The sequence below is a fragment of the Delphinapterus leucas genome, chromosome 17 (genome assembly GCF_059928025.1).
Source record: "Delphinapterus leucas isolate spDelLeu-1000000601 "Yukka" chromosome 17, BTC_Dleu_Yukka2, whole genome shotgun sequence".
Lineage (NCBI taxonomy): Eukaryota > Metazoa > Chordata > Mammalia > Artiodactyla > Monodontidae > Delphinapterus > Delphinapterus leucas.
Genome location: NC_143145.1, coordinates 45965832 through 45986976, shown reverse-complemented (window position 1 = coordinate 45986976; position 21145 = coordinate 45965832). Strand labels below are relative to the sequence as shown.

Here is a 21145-nt window from a genome sequence, read left to right as displayed (position 1 = left end):
GATAACAGGGAAAAGGTTAATTATTCTTGTCAATACAAAAATTGATTTTTTATACTGAGAAATGATGATGTATCTTTTTATTAGAAAGGATGTTTCCCCCCAAAAGGCACAATAAAACAAAAATTACTAGTTCATATTAGCAAATGTGAATTTCTTTGAGGTGGCACCAGTGTCTCAACCTGTAGCAGCCTATGATAAATCTGGCAACGTTATTTTCACTGGCATGGCTTTATATGAGAACTCTTCTAAATAATTCTGTACATTAAAGCCAAGAGCACAAGGCAAGCTTGGCAACACATTCACCTACCTTTTTTGGGGAGTTTTTACTTCCTTTTTCAAAATTGAGGAGTTTCAGAACCAGAAAGCAATTTCATTCCCACTCCCATCCCTGAAGTACAAGCAAAGCACTTTTCTAGTTTGGGTAGCTCTGAAGGCTACAAAGCAGGAACCAAGAATATTAACAAACTGGGCTAGAAACATCAGAAGGAAATCAAAGCCAATGAAACATTTTCTTCCATAGAGAATGAGATCACAATTAAAAATGTAAAAATGAGGCTTATATGTGAACAAATCTACTTTGAAGACACAGGCCCTCTGGGATTTCTGAATCAAGAACATGCTTTGGTAGTTTATGACAGCCCACATTTTCTCTGCAGTTATTGTGATATTTCTATTGTGAATTGTAAGGACGTTCAATACACCCTGAAAAATGGACAGAATAAATTGAAGGGGAGAGAAAAGGAATGTTAATCTGCAGCTTGAATCAATCAGGGATATAGGGGAGAGAAAATGTGGCAGGTTTAATTTGGATATGAAACAATTATATGGGAATTTGTAACAAAGGTTACTTTAAAATTCTAAATCAGAAGGCAAATATTTTAGCAATTCAATTATCTTGGGCTAAGCTCTCCATCCCCCGCAATTCACTGAAAAATGCATCAGCACAAAATCCAGTTGCTTAAGTAATTCAAATTAAACTTGGTTTTCTAGACAAGGGATGGCTGGATGCCACTTGGGCCTTGGCATGCTTGATTGTGAGTTTGGTGCAAGTGAGTTTTGTGCACCCATGCTGTCTCTAGCTGTTTAACATACCATACTTCCCCTAGATCACATTTTGGTTGGAGACTTAAAGTATCCCTTAAAGCAGTAGTTTATTGGGATAAATTTCCAGTGTAAGAAGCAGTTATTGATCAGAAATATGCATATAAAATGATGTAAAGAATAATAGAATGTTGTAATTTTTTTCTTCCTTTTGGGGTTGTTTGTATTCATGAAAACACAGACTGTGTTTGAGCTTTAAACTTAATATTAGTCTTGTTTTTCTATTAGTGTGTGCTACTTTGGGAAGTAGAGGGATTAGGGGAGCTTGATCTTAACAATAACCATTCTAAATTGTTTAAAGATATGTAAGCAAAGTTTATAGGAGACATCAAATTCTGAATACCAGAGAGAACTTGTGCCAACATCAATTTTGGAATGATCATAAATGGCTTTAATGGTCCCTGAGCAGGAATCTAGATCTGCTTAGGTAGAATTCAAATATAATCAAGTTGGGAACTTCCTGGCTGGGCAGTTGTTGAGACTCCGTGCTTCCACTGTAGGGAGCATGGGTTTGATCCCTGCTCAGGGAAATAAGATCCCGAATGCTGCATGGCATGGCCAAAAAAAAAAAAATTTAAAAAAATAGACAAATATAATCAAGTTGAAAACAAATTGGGGCAGGGAGAGGGTGTGCCTGGGCAATTGTGGCTCATGCTTAAAGTCTCCAAGGATGTGAAAGCTACCTTAAAAAACAAAAGCCAGGGCCCGCAGCAGACCTCAGTCTCATCTGAAAAGTGGAAGAGTTGAACTAAATGTGAGGCTTCAAAACCAGAAATATTCAACAGAATAATCTACACGTGGATGGGAAAAGATTAGTGTGCATCCTTGATTCAAGAGTTTAAGAACCACTATAATGGATTTACTCAACAAATGTTAATTGACCACCTCATAGGTGATGAGAATACAGTTGAGAAATAACATCCCTGTTCTCATGGAGTTTTATTGAAATGCTGAGGCAGGGGCAATGTGAATTAGGAAGGGAGGAGAAAAATTGGTGAACAAGATAATCTCAGATAGTGTTAAAGAAGGAAACCAGGCAGTGTAATTGAAGCAGATAATGTGATAGAGTGAAGAAGTGATTATGCTCACCTTATATTAATTGAGTAATTAAGTGAGTCACTGCATATAGGTTGGCTAGCCTAGTGCCTAGAAATGTTAGTTCCCCCACTCTTCTAGAAAGTGATGAATTTTAAACAATCTCTCCTATTCTTTCCATCCCAGTCTGCCCTCCCACCATATGTTTGTGGTAAGGATAATATAAAAATTTCTCTTCGAGGTAGAGAGAAGGAACTAAGGTGAATGCACTGTATAGATACAAATATACTTTCACCAAATGTGTATATGCTAAGAAAAAAACAGTCATGGTTCATGTTCTCAAAGTTTTTAGAATAAAGTTGGAAGGCATTATTGCTTCCCTTGGATTGACTTGATTCTGCTGCTGGTGTTAAAGGCACAAGGCAGCAGGTGGGTAGAGCTTGTTTGTCTGAGAAGCAGATAGGTGCCATTGAATCCCACCACTAACAAACAAAATCAGACTCCATGCTCCATGATAGTCTCTCTTTCAAAGGGTGGCATCTCCCCTCCATATATCCCAAGGGAAAAAGGAAGCACTGGGGAAGTTTGGAAAAATTGTTTGCTGGACTGAAAGAAGAGAATAGTGTGTGAGGCATTGGTGAATGTGTTGCTCTAGGGTTCAGAGAACCTGAGTCACAGTCTTGACTCTGTCACTCACAAGCCAAGTCTCCTAGGATAAGGTAAGTTACAAATCTTTGGAGTCTTGGTTTCTACATCTGTAGAATGAGTACATTCAACTGGTTGATTTCTAAGGTCTTTCTAGCTCTGACAAGTGTATTCTAAATACTGCCTTTGTTAGGCACTGTAGTTGAAATCCTTATCACAGCTATCCACCATGCCTATTTATCTGTGACAGGTGCTTAATCAGTTGGCTGTCTCTCTTAATGGTACTAATTGTTTAGTCACTGTTACTAAAAGCTTTCTGTTTAGTTTCAGTTTGTGTTTTATCTTGGTTACTTTTATCTTTGTTAACTTGAAGAGGAAGGAATTTACTAGGGTATATAGGGAACTCCAAAGGCAAAAGCTGTGAGTCCCTTTGTCCGCTGTATTGCTAGGGCTGCCATGACAAACTGTATAGACTGGGTGGCTTAAAAAATAGAAATGTATTTTCTCACAGTTCTGAATGCTGGAAGTCAAAAATCAAGATGCCAATATGGCTGGTTTGCTCTGAGGCTTCTCTCCTTTGCTTGTATATGACCACCCTCCTGCCTCTTCTTATGGTAGCACCTCTGTGCATGTGCATTCCTGGTGTCTCTCTGTCTGTCTTAAGCTCTTCTTTTTATAAAGACACCAGTCAGATTGGATTAGGGTCCACCCTAAAAGCATCATTTTAACTTAATTATCTCTTTAAAGGCCCTGTCTCCAAATATTATGAGTCACATTATGAGGTATTGAGGATTTGGGCTTCAACATATGAATTTTAGGGAAACACAGTTGAGTCCATAACACCCTCTTTGAATTGTCTCAGCAGTGAGAAGCATTTTACTTGGTAACTGTGTTTGTAGCCTATGGTTACTGTAATAAATTACCATAAACATGGTAACAACACACAAAAATTTATTCTCTCATTTACAGAGGCCAGAAGTCCAAAATCAAGGTGTCACCAGGGCCACACATGCTCTGGAGGTTCTAGGGGAGAATCATTCCTTGTCTTCTAGCTTCTGGTAGCTCCAGGCATTCCTTGGCTTATGGCTGCATCACACCAAACTGTGCCTCTGTCACCACATGGCCTTCCCCTCTGTGTGTGTGTCTGCTCCTCTTCTGTATCCTATAAGGGTACAGGTAACTGGATTTTAGACAAATGTCTATGCATAGATTATGCCAAATGTGTTTTCAGTCCAAAGTCTGAACACATGGTAACAAGCATGTATGATTGTTACCATTTTTCTGGAGATATTCCTGGATTTGTGGTGGATGACTGACACAAAGTCATATATTGGGAGTTAAGATTCATAGATTTCAGATCAGTACTTAATACCTACCATAAAGTAGTGTACTGTCAGGTTTATTAAATTTTGTTGGTTATACTATCACTTTGTTGTTTCTCTAGTGAAACACAAACCTATTTTTCTCTGGGCACAGGTGTTTCTATACAGGGCCTTCTTTAGAACTTCAGTAACAGTTGTACAATGAGAAACTATTGAATGGGTATGACCATTGAAACTATTAAAACTATTAAAATCAGACTCCATGCTCCATGATAGTCTCTCTTTCAAAGGGTGGCATCTCCCCTCCATATATCCCAAGGGAAAAAGGAAGCACCTTTCTAGACCTCCTTTTTTCTTAATTAAATTCTGAATATGAGGGGTTTTAGCTTTGGATTTTGCTTCATTCTTATAAAAACAGAATGATTTAACATCTGATTATTTAGATCAAATAGCATATATCAAAGATGGATTACTTGAGATTTACTGTAATAATAGGTTTAAAATTTAGATCAATGTCTTGTACAAGTAGAACCCTAATAAACATGTTGAGTGAGATTGCTTCTCCAAATAATAGCAGTAGCCATGTCATGATGGGATCTCCAGGTTTCCAGGGGCTACCTCAGAAAGATGGTGCAGTATTAGGACGTGAGCTCACCTCTCCTTACAGAAACATCAAAATCACAACTAACTGCTGAACAACCATCAACAAAAAAATGCTGGAACCTAACACAAAGAATATCCTACATCCAAAGAAAAGGGAGAAATCACAATGAAACAGTTGGAGGGGCATAACTGTGATAAAATCAAATCACATACCTATTGGGTGGGTGACCCACAAGCTGGAAAATAATTATACCACAAAAGTTATCCCACAGGAGAACTGAGCCCCATATCAGGCTCCCCAATCTGGGGGTCTAGCAATGGGAGGAGGAGCCCCCAGAGAATCTGGCTTTGAAGTCCTGTGGGGTTTGATTGGAGGAATTCCACAGGACTGGGGGAAACAGAAACTCCACTCTTGGAAGGTACATACAAGGTCTCATGTGCACCAGGACATGGTGAAAAAAGCAGTGACCTCATAAGAGCCAGGTTCAGACCTAGCTGGTAGAATTGGAGGGTCTCCTGTGGAGGCAGGGAGTGGTTGTGACTCACTGAAGGGACAAATACATTGGCAGTGGTAGTTTTGGGGAGTACTCACTGGCATGAGCACTCCTGGAGGCTGCCATTTTTCCACCAAGAGGGGGCCCCACCCAACAGCCTGTAGGATCCAGTGCTGGGACACCTCAGGCCAACCAACCAACAGGGCAGCAACACAGCCCCACTCATCAGCAGACAGGGTGCTTAAAGTCTTCCTGAGCCCACAGCTTCCTGCTAAACACATCCCTTGACACAGCCGTGCTCACCAGAGGGACAAGACCCAGTTCCACAAACCAGTGGGCAGAAACATGTCCCTCCCATCAGGAAGTCTGCACAAGTCTGTTAGACAGCCTCACCCACCAAGGGGAAGACAGCAGAAGCAAGAAGAACTATAGTCCTGCAGCCTGTAGAATGGAAACCACAATCACAGAAAGTTAGACAAAATAAGCTAGCAGAGGAATATGTTCCAGATGAAGAAACAAGATAAAACCCCAGAAGAACAACTAAGTGAAGTGGAGATAGGCAATCTACCCAAAAAAGAATTCAGATAGTAAAGATATCCAAGGTCTCGGAAGAAGAATGGAGGCACAGATTGAGAAGATATAAGAAATGTTTAACAAAGAGCTAGAAGAAATAAAGAACAAACAGAGATGAACAATACCATAACTGAAATGAAAAATACACTAGAAGGAATCGATAGCAGAAGAGCTGAGGCAGAAGAATGGATAAGTGATCTGGAAGACAGAATGGAGGAAATCACTGTCATGGAAGAGAATAAAGAAAAAAGAATGAAAAGAAACAAGGACAGTCTAAGAGACTCTGGGAAAACAGTAAAGTCACTGACATTTGCATGGCAGGGTTCCCAGAAGGAGAAGAGAGAGAGAAAAGACCTGAGAAAATAATTGAAGAGATAATAGATGAAAACTTCCCAAACATGGGAAAGGAAACAGTCACCCAAGTCCAAGAAGCACAGAAAGTCCCAGACAGGAAAAACCCATGGAGGAACATGTCAAGACACAGAGTAATCAAACTGACAACTTAAAAGCAAAGAAAAAATGTTAGAAGCATCAAGGGGAAAAGCAACATAACAAATGAGGGAGTTCCCATAAGGTCATCAGCTGGTTTCTCAGCAGAAACTCTGCAGTCCAGAAGGGAGTGGCATGATATATTTAAAATGATGAAAGGGATGAACCTACAACCAAGAATACTTTACCCAGCAAGGCTCTCATTCAGATTCGATGGAGAATCAAAAGTATTACAGAAAAGAAAAAGCTAAGAGAATTCATCACCACCAGACCAGCTTTGCAACAAATGCTAAAGGAACTTCTCTATGTGGAAAAGAAAAGGCTACAACTATTAAAAGAAAACTACGAATGGAAAAGCACACCAGTAAAGGCAAACGTACAGTAAAGGTAGGAAATCATCCACACACAAATATATCAAAACCAGCAATTGTGCAACAAGGAGAGCACAAATGCAGGATATTGGAAGTGCATTTGAAAATAAAAGACAAGTAACTTAAAACAATCTTGTTTATTTATAGACTCCTATATCAAAACCTCATGATAACTGCAAACCAAAAATCTACAAGAGATACACACACAAAAAAGAAAAAGGAATCCAAATACAGTACTAAAATTGTTAACAAATCACAAGAGAACAAAAGAGGAAGGGAAGAAAAAGACCTACAAGAACAAATCCAAAACGATTAAGAAAATGGCAGTAAGAATATACAAAATCGGGGCTTCCCTGGTGGCGCAGTGGTTGAGAGTCTGCCTGCCAGTGCAGGGGACACAGGTTCATGCCCCAGTCCAGGAAGATTCCACATGCCGTGGAGCGGCTGGGCCCATGAGCCACGGCCGCCGAGCCTGCGCATCTGGAGCCTCTGCTCCACAACGGGAGAGGGCACAACAGTGAGAGGCCCATGTACCGCAAAAAAAAAAAAAAAAAAAAGAATATACAAAATCGGTAATTCCCTTAAATGTAAATGGATTAAATGCTCCAACCAAGACATAGACTGGCTGAATGGATGCAAAAACAAGACCCATATATATGCTGTGTAAAAGAGACCCACTTCAGATCTAGGGACACATAGAGATTGAAAGTGGGGGGATGGAAAAAGTTATTCCATGATAACAGAAATCAAAAGAAAGCTGGAGTGGCAATATTCTTATCAGACAAAATAGACTTTAAAATAAAGACTGTTACAAGAGACAAAGAAGGGCACTACATAGTGATCAAGGGATCAATCCAAGAAGAAGATATAACAATTGTAAATATATGTGCACCCAACATAGGAGAACTTCAGTATATAAGGCAAATAAAACAGGCATAAAAGGAGAAATCAACAGAAACACAATAATAGTGGGGGACTTTAACACCCCACTCTCATCAATGGACAGATCATCCAGACAGAAAATCAATAAGGAAACACAGGCCTTAAATGCCACATTAGACCAGATGGACTTTATTGATATGTATAAAACATTCTACCCAAAAGCAGCAGAATACACATTCTTCTCAAGTGCATGTGGAACATTCTTCCAGACTGATCACATGCTGGGCCAGAAAGCGAGCCATGGTAAATTTAAGAAAATTGAAATCATATCAAGCATCTTTTCTAACCACAATGCTATGAGTTAGAAACCAAATGCAAGGCAACAACTGTAAAAAAACACAAACATGTGGAGGACAAACAGTATGCTACTGAACAACCAATGGATCACTGAAGAAATAAAAAAGGAATAAAAAAAAATACCTAGAGACAAATAACAATGAAAACACAATGATCCCAAACCTAAGGGATGCAGCAAAAGCAATTCTTTTTAAAATTAATTTATAATTTTAATTTTTTATTGGAGTAAAATTGCTTAACAATGCTGTGTTAGTTTCTGCTATACAATGAAGTGAAACAGCTATAGTATACCTATATCCCCTCTCTCTTGGACTTCCCTCCCACCTCCCCATCCCACCCACCTAGGTCATCACAGAGCACCGAACTGAGCTCCCTGTGCTATACAGCAGGTTCCCACTAGCTATCTATTTTACACACAGTAGTGTATTTATGTTAAACCTAATATCCCAGTTCGTCCCACCTTCCCCTTAACCCCCATGTCCATTCTCTATGTCTACATCTCTATTCCTGCCCTACAAATAAGTTTATCTGTACCATCTTTCTAGATTCCACAATGCATTAGATTCCATTAATGCATTGTATATGCATTAATATACAATATTTTTTTTTCTCTTTCTGGCTTACTTCACTCTGTATGACAGACTTTAGGTCCATCCATATCTCTACAAATGATCCACTTTCATTCCTTTTTATGGCTGAGTAATATTCCATTGTATATATGTACCACATCATCTTCATCCATTCATCTATTGTTGGACATTTAGGTTGTTTCCATGTCCTGGCTATTGTAAATAGTGCTGCAATGAACATTGTGGTACATGTATCTTTTTGGATTATGGTTTTCTCAGGGTATATGCCCAGTAGTGGGATTGCTGTGTCATATGGTAGTTCTATTTTTAGTTTTTGAAGGAACATCCACAATGTTCTTCATAGTGGCTGTATCAATTTACATTCTCACCAACAGTGCAAAAGGGTTCCCTTTTCTCCATACCCTCTCCAGGTTTTACTGTTTGTAGATTTTTTGATGATGGACGTTCTGAGCAGTGTTAGGTGATACTTCACTGTATCATTCATCACTAATTATTAGAGATTTGCATGTCTAATAATTAGTGATGTTGAGCATATTTTCATTTGCCTCTAGGCCATATGTATGTCTTCTTTGGTGAAAAGTCTATTTAGGTCTTCTGCCCATTTTTTGATTGGGTTGTTTGTTTATTTGGTATTGAGCTCCATGAGCTGTTTCTATATTTTTGAGATTAATTCTTTGTCTGTTGCTTCATTTGCAAATATTTTCTCCCATTCTGAGGGTTGTCTTTTCAGCTTGTTTATGGTTTCCTTTGCTGTGCAAAAGCTTTTAAGTTTCGTTAGGTCTCATTTGTTTATTTTCATTTTCATTACTATAGGACGTGGGACAAAAATGATCTTGTTGTGGTTTATGTCAAAGTGTTTTTCCTATGTTTTCCTCTAAGATTTTTAAGGATCCAGTCTTACATTTAGGTCTTTAATCCATTTGGAGTTTATTTTTGTGTATGGTGTTAGGGAGTGTTCTAATATCATTCTTTTACATGTAGTTGTCCAGTTTTCCCAGGACCACTTATTGAAGAGGCTGTCTTTTCTCCATTGTATGTTCTTGCCTCCATTGTCATAAATCAGGTGATGGTTTATCTCTGGGCTTTCTATCCTGTTCCATTGATCTATAGTTCTGTTTTTGTTCCAGTACTATACTGTTTTGATTACTATAGCTTTGTAGTATAGATTGAAGTTAGGGAGCCTGATTCCTCCATCTCTGTTTTTTTTTTTTTCTCAAAATTGCTTTGGCTATTTGGGGTCTTTTGTGTTTCCATACAAATTGTTAATTTTTTTGCTCTAATTCTGTGAAGAATGCCATTGGTAGTTTGATAAGGATTGCACTGAATCTGTAGATTGCTTTGGGTAGTATAGTCATTTTCACAATATTGATTCTTCCAAACCAAGAACATGGTATATTTCTCCACCTGTTTGTGTCATTTTGATTTCTTTCATCAGTGTTTTATAGTTTTCTGCATACAGGTATTTTGTCTCCTTATGTAGGTTTATTCCTAAGTATTTTATTCTTTTTGTTGCAATGGTAAATATGATAGTTCCTTAATTTATCTTTCTGATTTTTCATTATTAGTGTATAGGAATGTGAAAGATTTCTGTGCATTAATTTTGTATCCTGCAAACTTACCAAATTCGTTGATTAGCTCTAGAAGTTTTCTTGTGGCATTTTTAAGATTATCTATGTATAGTATCCTGTCATCTGCAAACAGTGACAGTTTTACTTCTTCTTTTCCAAATTGTATTCCTTTATTTCTTTTTCTTCTCTGATTGCCATGGCTAGGACTTCCAAAACTATGTTGAGTAATAGTGATGAGAGTGGATACCCTTGACTTGTTCCTGATCTTAGAGGAAATACTTTCAGTTTTTCACCATTGAAAATGATATTTGCTGTGGGTTTGTCATGTATGGCCTTTATTATGTTGAGGTAGTTTCCCTCTATGTCCATTTTCTGGAGAGTTTTCATCATAAATGGGTGTTTAATTTTGTCAAAAGTTTTTCTGCATCTATTGAGATGATCATATGGTTTTTATTCTTCATTTTGTTAATATGATGTATCACATTGATTGATTTGTGTATATTGAAGAATCCTTGCATTCCTGGAATAAACCGCACTCCATCATGGTCTATGATCCTTTTACTGTGTTGTTGGACTTTGTTTGCTCATATTTTGTTCAGGATTTTTGCATCTATGTTCATCAGTGTTACTAGTCTCTAATTTTCTTTTTTTGTGATATCTTTGTCTGGTTTTGGTATCAGTGTGATGGTAGCTTCGTAGAAAGAACTTTGAAGTATTCCTCCCTCTGCAATTTTTTTGGAAGAGTTTGAGGAGAATAGGTGTTACCTCTTCTCTAAATGTTTGATAGAATTCACCTGTGAAGCCATGTGGTCCTGGACTTTTGATTGTTGGAAGATTTTTAATCACAGTTTCAATATCAATACTTGTGATAGGTCTGTTTATATTTTCTAATTCTTCCTATTTCAGTCTTGGAAAATTGTACCTTTCCAAGAATTTGTCCATTTCTTCCAGGTTGTCCATTTTATTTGCGTATAGTTGTTTGTAGTAGTTTCTTATAATCCTTTCTATTTCTGTGGTGTCTGTTGTAATTTCTCCTTTTCCATTTCTAATTTTATTGATTTGAGTCCTGTCCGTTTTTTTTTTCTTGATGAATGTGGCTAAAGGTTTATCAGTTTTGTTTATCTTCTCAAAAAACCCACTTTTAATTTTATTTACCTATGCTATTGTTTTCTTCATTTCTATTTCATTTATTTCTGTTCTCACCTTTATGATTTCTTTCCTTCTACTGATTTTGGGTTTTCTTCTTTGTTCTCTAGTTGCTTTAGGTGTAAGGTTAGGCCGTTTATTTAAGATTTTTCTTGTTTCTTGAGGTGAGATTGAATTGATATAAACTTCCGTCTTAGAACTGCTTTTGTTGCATTGCATAGGTTTTGGGTTGTCTTGTTTTTGTTGTCATTTGTTTCCATGTATTTTTTACAATTCTTCTTCGATTTCTTCAGTGATCTCTTGGTTATTTAGTAGTGCACGCTTCAGCCTCCATGTATTTGTGTTTTCTACAATATTTTTTCTGGTAATTGATTGCCAGTCTCACAGCATGTTGTCAGAAAAGATGCTTCATACAATTTCAATTTTCTTAAATTTTCTGAGGCTTGATTTGTAACACAAGGTGTGATCTATCCTGGAGAATGTTCCATGTGGTCTTGAGAAGAAAGTGTATTCTGCCACCTTCGGGTGGAATGTCCTATAAATATTAGTTAAATCTATCTGTTCTATTGTGTCATTTAAAGCTGTGTTTCCTCATTTATTTCTGTGTGGATGATCTGTCCATTGGTGTAAGTGGGGTGTTAAAGTACCCTACTATTATTGTGCTACTGTCAATTTCCTTTCTTATGGTTGTTAGAATTTGCCTTATGTACTGAGGTGCTTCTATGTTTGGTGCATAAATATTTATATTTGTTATAACTTCTTCTTGGATTGACCCCTTGATCATTATGTAGCGACCTTCCTTGTCTCTTGTAACAGTATTTTAGTGTCTATTTTGTCTGATATGAATATTGATACTCCAGCTTTCTTTTGATTTCCATTTGCATGGAATATCTTTTTCCATCCCCTCACTTTCAGTCTGTATGTGTCCCTAGGTCTGAAATGTGTCTCTTGTAAGCAGCATCAATATGGATCATGTTTTTGTATCCGTTCAGCCAGTCCGTGCCTTTTTGTTGGAGCATTTAATCCATTTACCTTCAAGGTTATTATCAATATGTATGTTCCTATTACCATTTTCTTAATTGTTTTGGGTCTGTTTTTTAATTCTCTAGTGTTCCCTGCCTAGAGAAGTTCCTTTAGCATTTGTTATAAAGCTGGTTTGGTGGTGCTGAATTCTCTTACCTTTTGCTTGTCTATAAAGCTTTTGATTTCTCCATCAAATTGCAATGAGATCCTTGCTGGAAGAGTAGTTTTTTCTCTTTCATCACTTTAAGTATACCCTGCCACTCCCTTCTGGCCTGCAGAGTTTCTGCTGAAAAATCAGCTGATAACCTTATGGGGATTCCTTTGTATGTTATTTTTTGCTTTTCCCTTGCTGCCTTTAATATTTTTCTTTGAATTTAATTTTTGTTAGCTTGATTAATATGTGTTTTGGTGTGTTTCTCCTAGGGTTTTTCCTGTATGGGACTCACTGCACTTCCTGGCCTTACTTCCTTTCCCATGTTGGGGAAGTTTTCCACTATAATCCCTTCAAAAATTTTCTCATACCCTTTCTTTTTCTCTTCTTTTTCTGGGATGCCTATAATTCGAATATTGGTTAGTTTACTGTTGTCCCAGAAGTCTCTGAGATTGTCTTCAATTCTTTTTATTCTTTTTTCTTTATTCTATTCCTCAGCAGTTATTTACACCATTCTGTCTTCCAGCTCACTTATTTGTTCTTCTCCCTCAGTTATTCTGTTATTGATTCCTTCTAGTGTAGTTTTCATTTCATTTATTGTGTTGTTTGCCTCTGTTTGTTTGTTCTTTAGTTCTTCTAAATCTTTGTTAAACATTTCTTTTATTTTCTTAATCCATACTTCCATTCTATTTCTGAGGTTCTGGATCATGTTTACTATCATTACTCTGAATTCTTTTTCAGGAAGGTTGCCTATTTCCTCTTCATTTATTTGGTCTTGTAGGTTTTTACCCTGCTCCTTCATCTGTGACATATTTTTTTGTCATCTCATTTTTTTATTGATTGGTTGGATTGTGTTCCTGTCTTACTGGTTGTTTGGCCTGAGGCGTCCAGCACTGGAGTTTGTAGACTGTTGGGTAGAGCTGGGTCTCAGTGCCAAGATGAGGACCTCCAGGAGACCTCACTGTGATGAATATTCCCTGTGGTCTGAGGTTCTCTGTTAGTCCAATGGTTCAGACTCAGAGCTCTCACTGCAGGAGCTCTGGCCCAACCCCCGGCTCACATCCCAAGATCCCTCAAGCCATGCAGGGTTGAGAAAAAATGAAAAATAGGAGCAGAAAATAGCAAAGAGTAAAAAACAAAATAAGATTAGAAATATAACAGATATGTTAGAAAGATAAAAAATAAAAATACAGACGAAACAACGGGAAGGTAAAACAGAACCACAATAGTGAAAAAGAGAAGAAAAAAAAAAAGCCAGAAAAGGCTTTCACTGTGTGGGGCCGGGGCTTAGGAAGGGGCGGGGTTTAGGTGGTGGGCAGAGCCTATGCTTAGGATGCACAAGGCTAAGGGGCTAGGGGGTTGGGCTTCGGCTCAGTGTAGCACAAGGCGTCCAGCAGTGTTTCTGGCCTTGGAGGGTAGAGGACCAGGTCCACGACCCCAGCAGGCTCACTGGGCTTGAATGGGTGGGGGAATTGCCTGCAGTGCTTCCCCTGATTCCCTGGCCGCAGAGGGTCCCCCCATCCACCTCTCCTTCTTTTCCCCCCTCCCTCCCTCCTACATCCCTAGGACCCCTGAAGCTGGAGGTGGCCTCAAAGAGCAGAGGACCAGGCCTGGAAAACACAGCAGGCTTTCCAGGGCCCAAGTGAGTGTGAGAAGTGCCCTCCGTGCCTTCCTTGATCCTCAGATCCTGGACAGCCTCTCCCCGTCTGCCTCTCCTCTTCTCCCCCACCTCCCTCCTACTCCCCTAGGACCAACATGGCCTGGAGGGGGTCTAAGAGGGCAGGTGACCCGGCCTGGGAGCCTGGAAAACTTCTCAGGTCTGAGTGGGCAGGTGAAAGGCCTGCTGCACCTCCCCTGATCCTCCTGTTGTAGAAGGTCACCCACCCACCATCTGCCTCTCCTACTCTTCCCCCCACCTCCCTCCCTCACAGGCTCCTAGGACCCATGAGTCTGGAGGGGGCACCAGAGGATGCAGGACCAGACCCAGGAGCCCAGCAGCATTCCTGGGGCTCAAGAGGGTGGGGGAAATGCCCTCCACACCTCCCCTGATCCTCCAATTCCAGAGGGCCCCTCCTTGTTTGCTTCTCCTGCTTTTCCCCCTTCTCCCTCCCTCCAACACCCCTAGAACCCACGAGGCCAGAGGGGGCCCCAGAGAATGGAGGACCCAGCCTGGAGCCCTGCAGGCTTCCTGGGGTCCAATTGGGCAGGGGAAATGCTAGGCATGCTCCCCTGTGATCCTCCGAGACCCTTGAGGGTCCCTCCAGGTGTGGGAACTCCTCTCCCAGCCACCCCTCAGGGGCACCAGTCCTGTCCAGCCTCCACTTCTCCTTCTCCCTCACTCCCCCTACATCCTATTTGGTCATTCGGGGGTTCCTCCCATCTCTTTGGGCATCGAGGTCCCCCATCAGTGTCTGGCAGTTGCCCTGGTTGTGGGGAGACATGAACTCTGTGTCTTGCCCCACCACCATCTTCACAAAAGCAGCTCTAAGAGGGAAGTTTACAGCAATACAATCTTACCTCAAAAAACAAGAAAAATCTGAAATAAACAACCTAACCTTACACCTAAAGCAGCCAGAGAAAGAGGAACAAACAAAACCCAGAGTTAGTAGAAGGAAATAAATCATAAAGATCAGAGCAGAAATTAATGAAATAGAGATGAACAAAACAATAGAAAAGATCAATGAAACTATAAGCAGGTTATTTGAAAAGATAAACAAAAATGATAAACCTTAACCAGACTCATCAAGTAAAAAGGGAGAGGGCTCAAATCAATAAAATTATAAATGAAAAAGAAGTTGTAATGGACACCACAGAAATACAAAGGATCATTACAGACTACTACAAGCAACTATACTCCAATAAAGTGGAAAACGTAGAAGAATTGGACAAATTCTTAGAAAGATACAACCTTCCAAGACTGAACCAGGAAGAAATACAAAATATGAACAGACAAATCACAAGTACTGATATTGAAACTGTGATTAAAAAACTCCAAAAAACAAAAGTCCAGGACCAGATGGCTTCACAGGAAAATTCTATCAAACATTTAGAGAAGAGTTAACACCTATCATTCTGAAACTATTCCAAAAAATTGCAGTGTTTAGAACACTTCCAAACTCATTCTATGATACCAAAATAACCCTGACACCAAAACCAGGCAAAGATACCACAAGAAAAGAAAATTACACGTCAATAGCACTGATGAACATAGACAGAAAAATCCTCAACAAAATACTAGCAATCTGAATCCAACAATACATTAAAAGGATCATACACCAAGATGGAGTGTGATTTATCCCAGGGATGCAAGGATTCTTCAATACACACAAATCAATCAATGTGATACACCACATCAACACAGTGAAGAATAAAAACTATATGATCATCTCAGTAGATGCAGAAAAAAGCTTTTGACAAAATTCAACAACCATTTATGATAAAAGCTTTCCAGAAAGTGGGCATAGAGGAAATATACCTCAAAATAATAAAGACCGTATATGACCAACCCACAGCTAACCTCATACACAATGGTGAAAAGCTAAAAGCATTTCCTCTAAGATAAGGAACAAGACAAGGATATTCACTCTTGCCACTTTTATTCAACATAGTTTTGGTAGTCCTAGCCATGGCAATCAGCGAAGAAAAAGAAATAAAAGGAATCTAATTTGGAGAAGAAGAAGTAAAACTGTCACTGTTTGCAGATGACATGATACTATACATAGAAAATCCTAAAAATGCTACCAGAAATCTCCTAGAGCTCATCAATGAGTAAAGTAAATTTGCAGGATACAAAATTAATACACATAAATTTGTTGCATTTCTATACACTGGCAATGAAATATCAGAAAGAGAAATTAAAGAAATGATCCGATTTACCATCATATCAAAAAGAATAAGATACCTAGAAATAAACTTACCTAAGGAGGCAAAAGACCTGTACTCCAAAACTTTAAGATGCTGATGAAGGAAATCAAAGATGACACAAACAGATGGAGAGATATACCATGTTCTTTGATTAGAAGAATCAATATTTTCAAAATTACTATACTACTCAAGGCTATCTACAGATTCAATGCAATCCCTATAAAATTACCAATGGCATTTTTCACAGTACTAGAACAAAAAAACTTTACTATTTGTATGGAAACATAAAGACCATGAATAGCCAAAGCAATATTGAGAAAGAAAACTGGAGCTGTTGAAGTCAAGCTCCCTGACTTCAGACTCTACTGCAAAGCTACATCATCAAAATAGTATGGTAGTGGCACAAAAACAGAAATATAGATCAATGGAACAGGATAGAAAGCCCAGAGATATACCCATGCACCTATGGTCAATTAATCTACAACAAATGAGGCAAGACCCTACAATGGAGGAAAGACAGTCTCTTCAATAAGTGGTGTTTGGAAAACTGGACAGCTGCATGTAAAAAAATGCAATTAGAATATTCTTTAACAGCATACATAAAAATATCCCAAATGGATTAAAGACCTAAATGTAAGACCATATATTACAAAACTCTTAGAGGAAAACATAGGCAGAAAACTCTTTGATATAAATTGCCACAATATATTTTTGAATCCGTCTCCTAGAGTAATGGAAATAAAAACAAAAATAAACAAATGGGATCTAATTAAACTCAAAAACTTTTGCACAGCAAAGGAAACCATAAAAAAATGAAAAGACAACCTACAGAATGGGAGAAAATATTTGCGAACAATGAGACCGACAAGGGATTAATCTCCAAAATATATAAAGAGCTCATGCAGCTCAATATCAAAAAAACAAAGAGCCCAACCAAAAAATGAGCAGATATAAGCAGACGTTTCTCCAAAGAACATATACAGATGGCTAAAAAGCACATGAAAAGTTGCTCAACATCACTAATTATTAGAGAAATGCAAATCAAAACTACAATGTGGTATCACCTCTCACCAGTCAGAATGGTCACCATAAAAAAAATCTACAAACAAAAAATGCTGGAGAGGGTGTTGGAAAAAGAGTACACTGTTGGTGGGAATGTAAATTGATACAGCCACTATGAATAACAATATGGAGGTTCCTTAAAAAACTACAAATAGAACTACCATATGACCCAGCAATCCCACTACTGGGCATATACCCTGAGAAAACCATAATTCAAAAAGAGTCATGTACCAAAATGTTCATTGCAGCTCTATTTACAATAGCTAGGAGTTGGAAGCAACCTAAGTGTCCATCATCGGATGAATGGATAAAGAAGATGTGGCACATATATACAATGGAATATTACTCAGCCATAAAAAGAAACGAAATTGAGTTATTTATAGTGAGGTGGATGGACCTAGAGTCTGCTATACAGAGTGAAGTAAGTCAGAAAGAGAAAAACAAATACTGTATGCTAACACATATATATGGAATCTAAGGAAAAAAAAAAGGGTCATGAAGAACCTAGGGGTAAGATAGGAATAAAGACACAGGCCCACTAGAGAATGGACTTGAGGATATGGGGAGGGGGAAGGGTAAGCTGGGACAAAGTGAGAGAGTGGCATGGACATATATACACTACCAAACATGAAATAGATAGCTAGTGGGAAGCAGCCACATGGCAGAGGGAGATCAGCTTGGTGCTTTGTGACCACCTAGAGGGCTGGGATAGGGAGGGTGAGAGGAGGGAGATGCAAGAGGGAAGAGATATGGGAACATATGTATATGTATCACTGATTCACTTTGTTATAAAGCAGAAACTAACATACCATTGTAAAGCAATTATACTCCAATAAAGGTGTTAAAAAAAGAAAAAACTAACTAAAAATAGAGTTACCATATAAGCCAGCAATCCCACTCCTGGGCATATATCCAGAGAAAACCATAGTTCGCAAAGATACATGTGCCCCAATATTCATTGCAGTGTTTACAATAGCCAAGACGTGCAAGCCACCTAAAAGTCCATATATAGATGAAAAGATAAAGAAGATGTGGTACACATATACAATGGAATATCACTCAGCCATTAAAAAGAATGAAATATTGCCATTTGCCTCAACATGGATATACCTGGAGATTATCATAGTAAGTGAAGTAAGTCTCACAGAGAAAGACAAGTATCATATGATACCACTTATATGTGGAAACTTAGAAAAATGATACAAATGAACCTTTTTACAAAACAGAAACATACAGATTAGAGAATGAACTTATGGTTATCAGTGGGGAAGTTAGAGGGGGAGGGAGAGATTGGGAGTTTGGGATTGACTTATACACACTGCTATATTTAAAACTGATAACCAACAGGGACCTACTGTATAGCATAGGGAACGCTGCTTAATATTCTGTAATAACCTAAATAGGAAATGAATTTAAAAAACAATAGATACGTTCATATGTATAACTGAATCAGTTTGCTGTACATCTGAAACTAACAATATTGTTAATCAACTATACTCTAATACAAAATAAAAATTTAAAAAATATAAACAGAATGAACATGAAAAAAATATGTTGAGTGAATGAATAAATGATAACTACAAATCCCCTTAATATGATACAGTTAAGTATTGATAGTGAGAAAAGAGGACTGTGAGTTCTTCCGTCATTCTGCTTATTCAGGGTAACATCTACTCCTATTTACAGATTTATTGTTACTATTACTATGTTAGACCAAATCTTTTATTCATTCAACAGTGTTTATTGAGTGCCTGCTGTCTGCCAGACACTATTCTAGGAGTTGAGAATCCATCAGTGAAAAAAAAAATGTATTAAGAATGTCCAAATCAGATAAAAACACATTATATAAGTAGTGGTGTGTATGTATGAATGTGTTTGTGTGTGTAAATGTACATTAAGTGCTTCAGAAAAGTCTCCTCTGTAAAGAAAATTATAAAAAATAATATATGTATATGTTGGATAGGCTATTTTCATTCTTTGAAATATCTCAAAATGCATTTGTTTATATATACTGATATTTTTCATTTTATGTCAAGTTATATTAAATGGCCAGTTTAAAGAATTACTAATATTATAGTCTCAAACTGAGCTAAACTCCTATTTTATAAAACAGATTGGTCAGTTCTAATGAAAGAGTTTACTTATTTATCTATACACATATAAACTATCATTGCTTCTCTGAGGTCTGGGAAATGAATAATGATCTTCAATAGGAATTTTTATCTACTGAAGTGTAGCGTGTGATAACATACCCAAATGACTTGATTTATACTAGAAATGAGAAATGTCAATGTGTGTTTAGGAGGCCTAGACCTATATTAAATGAGCATGTGTAAATGTGTGCATGTGTGTGTGTTTGCACATGCCTGTCCCTGTCCCTATTTCTATCTCCAAATGCCACCCATCTCCTAGAAGCCATCTTTAGCTGTGATTTCTCCATGTGGGTCCACATGATAGTCATTAGTATAACTCCTCATCAGCCTATTTTTCTATTGTTGTTCTTCGTGCTGGTTGCAACAAGCCTCTGCCCGCCCCCATCTTCTTCTGGAGCATCTTGTGAGACATAATTTGCTCTACAAATTGTAGTTTAATTCAGACAGACAATAAAAACCCTGGGGGAGAGTTTCTCATTCCTTTCATTCTGGGGTGGCCATTTTTATTACTGCAAACACATGTTCTTGAAATGCACATTACAGCAAATTTGGTATGGCTTGCGAGGTTTTCACATTTCCCTGATTCCTTATACAGGCACTGTCATGGCATACTTTTAATACCATGGATAAAACAGAAGGAAGAAGCCTTAAATGTTTTAAAACGTTTGGATGCTTGTTTTATTCTTAGCAAATCATCTGAATGATAGTCTCACTTTTATCTTTGGATCATAGTAAATCATCAGAAAGCTGTGTATTTGGACCAAGTTTTCTTGACATCCCTCTGACTCCATCCACTATAGAATATATTTCTTTGAGTAGCATTTTGGATTTTTGTCCTGGGCTTTGAGTAAGGGGTAACTATGAGAAATGGAACCTGCTTCTTCACTTGCTGTAGGAGTTCTGTGAACCGTTATTATCCACGGCTTAGGCAGAGAGGAAAAATATTGTCTGCATCTCAGATAACCATGATATTGTAGTACCTGATTTTCTTTCCAAGTAGTGTGGAATACTAGAATGCTGTGGAAAGGGTAACAAGTAAAGCTATCTGACCCCCAATTATTCCTTAATGTATTTGATTACACAATCAATTTTTTCCAACTGTGTGGACAAAGGAGATTCTGGATTCTACATTACCCCGATCCCGTTCACCCAACAAGGCTCCATGTTAACTGAGTATATTTTCTTTGTTTGTTTGAAAGAGTTACAGTGTTAATGATAATATTCAATATATAGAATCCATGTTAGATAGCCTGATGTACCTCATTTACACCAGGTGTGTTCCTGATCCTTGGATCAGATGGGTTCAATGAGGAAACCTACTGAGCAGAATTTTAGGGGACGCTGAGGAACATAGTCTATATAAATTCTTTTGATATGTTGTCTATATAGTATTTTAATCCAATATTTTTAGTTGTGGTCAAATTATCTTTGAGATACTAAAAAGAGAGGGCAAAGAACACCAACAAGTTGGGCTACTATAAGAATTGTCTGTATGCTAAAGTAAAAACTAGTTTTTATCACTTGAAACTAGACTTAATAAATCAGCTGTGGATGAATAGACATGAGTTTATAAAATCAGATTTAACATATTTGAAGAAAAGGAGGAGTTGAGACATTTTGAAGGTAAGCATTTAAGGCCTATGTGAAACCTTAAAATTATACAAGTCATACATCTTTGTAAGAGAAAATTTGGAAGATACAGATTAACACAAATAT

General features: G+C 38.0%; 1 protein-coding gene across 1 annotated transcript in view; it reads left to right on the top strand.

Annotated features, from left to right (window-relative positions):
* The window catches only part of SLC26A7 (solute carrier family 26 member 7), a 186297-nt gene that overhangs the window by 87575 nt on the left and 77577 nt on the right, over positions 1-21145 (top strand). The gene's annotated exons all lie outside the window — the stretch shown is intronic.